The sequence below is a fragment of the Pteropus vampyrus genome, unplaced genomic scaffold, assembly GCF_000151845.1.
Source record: "Pteropus vampyrus isolate Shadow unplaced genomic scaffold, Pvam_2.0 Scaffold154, whole genome shotgun sequence".
Lineage (NCBI taxonomy): Eukaryota > Metazoa > Chordata > Mammalia > Chiroptera > Pteropodidae > Pteropus > Pteropus vampyrus.
In genome coordinates this window covers 2,293,917-2,300,621 of record NW_011888935.1, presented here as the reverse complement: position 1 = coordinate 2,300,621, position 6,705 = coordinate 2,293,917, and the positions used below count along the sequence as shown (strand labels likewise).

At 47.2% G+C, this 6,705-nt stretch overlaps 1 protein-coding gene across 2 annotated transcripts in view; it reads left to right on the top strand.

Annotated features, from left to right (window-relative positions):
* The first annotated feature begins 346 nt into the window (after positions 1–346).
* ENOX1 (ecto-NOX disulfide-thiol exchanger 1) overlaps positions 347–6,705 on the top strand; it is a 402,429-nt gene continuing 396,070 nt past the window's right edge. For both annotated transcript variants that reach the window (XM_023536375.1, XM_023536373.1), the window contains exon 1: positions 347–412. The gene's annotated coding sequence lies outside the window, so the exon portion shown is untranslated. The remainder of the gene's footprint in view (positions 413–6,705) is intronic.

Here is a 6,705-nt window from a genome sequence, read left to right as displayed (position 1 = left end):
ACCTTAAAGAACCAAGAGCTTTCCTTGTTTAGGCTTTCTCAGATTGGGAGGCCTTGGCCCTAGCTGCTTTAGTGATAAGGACCCCTTTTAAAGCAGAAATATTCTCCGGATGATTGACAGCTCCGAGGCTGTGTCCGTGATGAGACCTTCACATTTCCCGGTAGTCACCAGGTTAGCACCATGCAGAGGCCTTCCTTCTCTAAGGACAGTGAGCTGGCAACGGGAGAGGGCAGTGCGCAGCCTGAACTTGGCAAGTGAAGCCTTGGGTCCACTTACGTGTGTTCACACAGCTCTCTGAATTTGATGTTCGAAGTGTTTTTCTAACGAGATGGCCTTTCTTTTACAGGTCCTTTGCGGCCAGCATGATATCGTATTTATAACACGTGGAGGAGAGAGAGCTCGCCGTGGTCAGGTAAGAGGCTGGCACGGACAGCAAGTGACCAGCGGGACTCAGGGCAGGACGTTTGTCACTGTGTGAGAAGTGACTCAGCTCAGTCATCCCACTGACATCATTCTCTGACGCGTGTTTTACTCACTTACGCCTGGGGCGCAGAGGGCCTGTCATATCTCAGTGACCACGTGCGCCAGGGAGCATCAGCAAAGCACCTGCAACAAACCTCTGTAAACAACCAGTAAGGAAATAGGACTGGTCACCCGAACTCTCTTTCCCGCTCCTGCATATTTAAGGTAGAATGATTACTGTGGCTCATCATTATTACCTTATCAGAAGGCTTTTATCTTTTCAATAGTTATGTAAATATGCGACTACTGAAGACTCTTCTAATTAAAGTCTTATCTCTGTCCCTTTATCTGAAGTTGCTGTTCTAAATATTCTTTGCATTTTCTTTTAAAACAAACGCATGTCTCACAACTTTGATTTACCCAAATAGGTCACCAAGATTAATTTTCCATTAACCTTTATTGCTTCTGTTTCTTTCTAATCATCTTTTTAGAGGATTAAACAGTCCCCCACTGGGTCGGCCTCTGCATAGACTATGAGCCATTGTTTTCTTCCATGGAGCTGATGGAAGAGGCGGTGTAGAAGGTGGTGCCCTGTGGTCCAGTGACCGCACCGGCCTCATTAACTGAGTCGAAGCGTCTGTAGATAGAGCCACAGGACGAGTTCTGTGGACCGCGGCGATCTCGTGATTGGCCGCACTTCTTTTGTGATCCATTCTGTATCAGTTTTCTCTGGTGGCCCTAAGGAATTAGCACAGAGCGGGTGGCCGAAATGACAGACACTCATCTCACGGGTCAGGAGGCTGGAAATCCAAGATCGGAGTATTAACAGCATTGGTTCCTCCTGAGAGTTTTGAGGAAGAATATGTTTCAGAACTTTCTCCTAGCTTCTGGTGGCCTCGGGTGTTCCTGGCCTTAGGTGAGCATCTTCTCCTTGTGTCTTTACGTTGACTTCCTTCTACGTCTGTCTGTCTCTGTGTTCAAATTTCCTCTTTTTGTCAGGATACCTGTCATAACGGATTAGGGACCATTTTCATCACCTCATCGTAACTCAACCCTCTGCAAAGACTTGCCTTCTAAATAGAGTCCCCTTTACGTATATGAGAAATTAGGACTTCCGCATCTTTTTGGAATACACGCTTCAACCCATAACCCTGTCTCGGGGAAGAAGGCTTGATTCCTTTTGGTGACCCGCTCAGGAGACTAGCGCAGCGCCTGTTGCTTAATATTGGTCGGATGAGCGAGTGGCAAAGTCTGTGATTTTAAAAGGTCAAGTGCAGTGACCAGAGGTGGGCAGGTGTTACACTGACCCTTGTCCTCAGTGAACTCTTACTTTCAGAGGAGTCCAAGTTAAACAGCATCGTAAATGCGGTAAGATTTTTCCCGTTAAGGCAAAAGCAAGTAGCATTTTTAGAAAATAGAACCCTCTGTGCGAGTGAGTCCTGCATTCTCTGTGGGCCTCGCAGGCTGAACTGCCAATTTACATGCTGCCTGTGTCAGTACATCAAGATATCTTTCCAGCTCATTCAATACCATTTAAATCAGACTTAGGCAGGCTAGTCTTTCCTTCCAACCGCATCGCCTCGCACTCACTCTTATTAAATTTAATGTTTTATTCCCTAGCACTAATCTATAAACACTATCCTGAAACAGATCTGCTCTAGTTACGTCTTCTCTCTTTTCTGTGCGTCTTTAGATCAAAATCATTAGAAGGTATATCTTTTGAGTGTTTAGATTTGACCGCCGATAAAATATAAGGATACCGGTCTCAAGGCAGCGCTTAAATGATCCTCTTTAGAGATGTTTATTTAGAAAGCCCTTGTATTCTGTAAGTGTAGAGCTTTCAGACCATGTCCGCTCTTACTTCCAAGAAAGAAGTACCTCTTTGTAACAGAAAGAAGCCTTCTGCTGTGAGAGGTCAAAGGCCAGTGGGATTTCCTCCGAGAGCGAAGCATGCATCTTTAGGGCCCATGACTTCCTGTCAGCCCCTGGCTAGCGCTATCTGTGGGCAGGCCGGCATCTAGACTCTGACTGTGGCTCAGGCCCTGCCTGCCCGAGGCTGAGCAGCAGGCGGCTGGAACAGTGGACTTACAGCATCCCGACCCCTCATTCCCAAGGGGGGACTCACGGCCAAGGGATAGCACTGGCCTAGACAGCCCTGGATTTATAAGACCATGACGGGTAGTAGAAAACGCATGTGACAATAGAAACTCGTTTTAGCATTTTTCACCCTGACATTGATCCTAAGAAAATTGGCACATCAAAGGACATCCATTTCTGGGGTGTGTGATGCGCGCAGGCTCGGTTCCCCCAAATGTCCTGTACAGGGGGGTGACGCCATCCTGGGGCCTCCACTGCTTCCTCTTCTGGTCCGTTTTGTCCAAGCGCTTACTACCCTTTGTTAGAGACTTCTGTGACTTATCACGCGGGTCTCCTGCTCGTTTGGTTCGCGAGAACTTGTAGGGCTTCACTAAAATTAAAACCGTGAATTTGTATTTGTCACACAGGGAGCATATCAGAGTGACGGTAGACTAGCCCCTTGGCAGTTACACTTAGACTGCAGTGCGCTGTCGCTTTCTGGCCATGGAACTGCCCTTGAACACCCTGCTTCATGCTCTGCAGTGTGTACGCACCACTACAATGGCAGCAGTCGAAGAAATCTTAATAACCGGGTTATTTTACGTGTGCCTGATTTCATCGGTACCTAACTTCTCTGCTAGTGAAGAAAAAACAAACCGGAAGTAAAAACCTCTAGTGCCCTGAAAAAGAATTTATTGTTGCTTAGTCTTTTCCCACTTCCGTTTTGCGTTCTCCAGCTTCACTCATTTTAGATTTCTGACAATCCAGCTGTCGGAGCTCTGCGTGATTGATAATAAACGTATTCATCGTCAAACTCTGATTTTAAAAAAAAGGGGAAATGATTTCCACGTCTTTTTAGTTAGTAATTAACGTGGCCATCTTTTTTAGACTTCTGAAATTAGAGCGTCTTTCTGGATACCTGGGAGATATTTAAATTACATTAATTACACTTCGAGTCGAGATTCTATCCAGATTTCTCAGAAAACGATTACACGCGGGTAAGTTAAAATATGAATCTCGGTGTTTGCTCTCTCTGGGTGTTTCTTCTGCCTCTGTCTCTTGATGGCTGCTTCTTCGCGTCTCGTGGGTTTATGTCCGGTGCTTTTGAGCCGATGATGTGGGGCAGTGGGCTTCTGGCGGAGAACTCAGAGGCGTTCTGCTTCATCTCTCGCTTCTCCTGCAGCTCGTTATCCCTGAGTCCTGTCAAGGTTCTCTAATTCTTCCCTATTTTCGCTTTCCTTCTTTTCACTTTACGATCATCCTTTTCCAGGCTTTTCGTTTTTTGGGCTTTTTTTTTTTTTTTTTCCTTTCTTATTCGTACAACCATTCAGCCTGTTCCTTTGTCTGTTGTTTTGTCATTCATTCATTCATACATCATCTTTCTCACGTGGGGCGAAATATTGCTCCGGGGACAACATCAAGGATATTCTAATTGAGGTGGAAACGATGGTGTAGAAATTGCCACTGCAACGGAGCTGTGGACTAAGTACACCTTACGTATGGAGAAGAGCAGCTCGCTCGGCTTCTCGGAGGCAGGGAATGCTTCGTAGGGAAGACGGGATTTGAGTGGAGGTTGGAAGGCGTAGAACTTTTCCAGGTGGACAGGCGCGGTGGACCGAGAACATTCTGAAGGAGACGGAGGGTGGGGCCTTAGCAGGGAGGGGTCAGCGGGCCAGGTGTGTCTTTGTACACCTTGCGGATGGGGCGATCCTGGGGCATGAAGTAGGAGGATGACGTCGAGGTTCCGCAGGGAGGCAGGAACCAAGTCTCGGAGGTCCCTTACGTACTGCCGAGCCTCCCTCTCTGCCTCGTGTCTACAGATTGCAGTTGGCTTCGGACCCTCCTGCCTGCTGCAGCCAGCTGGCTGTGTAAAGGCTGCTGGTCTTCTGCCAAACTCCTCCCAGGTCCCGCTGCTTCTAGAGCAGCGGTCTCCAAATCTTGTGGCACCAGGGACCGGTGCTCCTATGAGCATCTGTCTAATGTCTGATGATCCGAGGCAGAGCCGAGGCGGTGATGCTGGCGCTGGGGAGCGGCTGCAGATACGGATGAAGCTTCACTTACTTGCCTCTCACCTCCTGCTGTGTGGCTTGGTTCTTAACAGGCCACGGACCAGTATCAGTCTGTGGCCTGGGGGTTGGGGTCCCCTGTTCTAGAGGGAAGTCAGGCGTTCCTAAGCTGGCACTCGAAGATCTCAGCCTTTTCTGTCTCTTATTTACTCTGGAAATCACCTACTCAAGCCGGGGTTGCCTGCTTTGCTCCCCACACACAGTTCCTCCCCCTTCCTAGCTTCTCTCTTCACAGTCCCCCCATCCTTCAAGATATCACTCAAATTCGTACTCTTTATGAAACTTTTTCTCCACTCGCCAGTAACTTTGCCCCTTCTGGACTTCAGGAGAACTTTCTATGGACTCTTCACAGTTTTCACTTACGTCGCAAGTTAGTTGTGACACTCTCAGAAGGACTGCTGGGTGTGGAAGGGAAGGGCTGTCTACCTGTCGTGTATGCCGTTTCTCCCGTAAGTGCAGCGTCTTGCACACGGGGGGGCTCTGCCTTGGTGTTTGTTCAGTGGAGGGAGGCGGTTCCTTTAATTTGGACGAGGCAGTGGTTAATGAAACGTCCAGAGGAAACTCTTGCAGAATAATTGTCTGTGAAGGTAGAAGGATTCTAGTGAACAGAAAGCAGTGAGGTGTCCACTTTGAAAACTGGTTACACTGCCTTTGGGCTTAAACATGGGAAGAAGAAAAGTAAGAAGCCGTTAAGCCACATGTGACCGGTCTTGACGGTGAGTGACAAGTGACATTAACAGGTAGAAGCACCTGTCCTGCATTATGATGCTCTGCATCTTTGTACAAGATGGCCTCTGGAAAACTTGATTTAATTTCGTTCTGCTCAGTCGTGGATCTGGAGACAATCACAAATTCAGAAATATATTGATGACAGTCTATTGCCACTGAGCTCAAAAGACCATAATCCTGTTACTTGCAATTTTGAAAAGGGTAAATAAACATGAATAACTGAAGGGAGATATCGATTACAGAAGTCATACGAACGGGAATAATGGAATTAAAGTAATTGAGGCAATATTGGGCCTAATGGACCTTGTTCTCTTAATGCTTTTCTTCTGCTCTTTGTATCGAGTCGGCCCTCAAGTCGATTGGACCCTGTGCGTTGGAAGAGAAGAACGTGATGGAGGCATTGAGATTGCTGTCTATAAAAAGAATCGATCCGCCGTTCTTACAGAAGACCATCAGTCAGTCTGTGAAATCGATGGACTGGGATTTTTTATATTTTGCCTTTAAAGATAATGAGACGAATGATGAGAAAAGACCGTCTGCCTCGCACATAGTAGATACTCAGTGAGTGTTTCTCGAATTAACGAAAAGGCAGCCCGAGTTTCAGTCCACCGTCGGTGCTGACGCAGCCCGTTCCCGTCGCTTGGCCGACTGCATCTAACGGTCCCGCGGGGGTCGGCCACTCGCCCCCATCCATCTCTGCCGGGAGCTCTTGCACATTTCTGCTGCCAGGACCTCGGGGCCAGTGTTCCATTACTTAGGGTCAGAACTGTTTGTTGTCACCGAACTTGCTGCCCTGTAGAATGTGGCAGATTGCTTTTTTTTTTTGAAGCATCGTTTTGATGAAGTTTCTTCCTTTTCAGAAAACTTTGGTGTCTCTTCCTTGCCCACAGAGTCGTAGGCTCGTTTTTCTTAGAGTCCGTTGCCCACTAGATGGCTTTGAAGAGCTTTTGCATCGAGACGCCTCCCACTGCCCACCCGCACTGAGCTCCCCCTAGCCTCTCGCCCAGACGGGATAATAAAACAAATAATAAAAAAAATTATCATTTTTGACCCCTCATCGTCCTATTGCATTTCGAAGATGCACAGTGTTCTCCCTGGAATCTTTCTTTTTGGATCCGTGTCCAATCAGTTAAGAGTCAGTTCAGCCTAAGGCCGTAGTTATATTTCTTAACACTGCACGTTATCAAAAGCCGTGTTGTGAAGATAATTATTTCAGTAGCACAGGTGGCGATGGCAGCTACAGAGGTGCATATGCACAATAATAACAGTTCTTTCAATACAAATGCTGTTTTCGGTCTCCGTGAGAGCGTCACTGAAAAAATACAGCGTATTCCTATATCTGTTTTCACAAGTCTGTGGTGAACTAAACTGG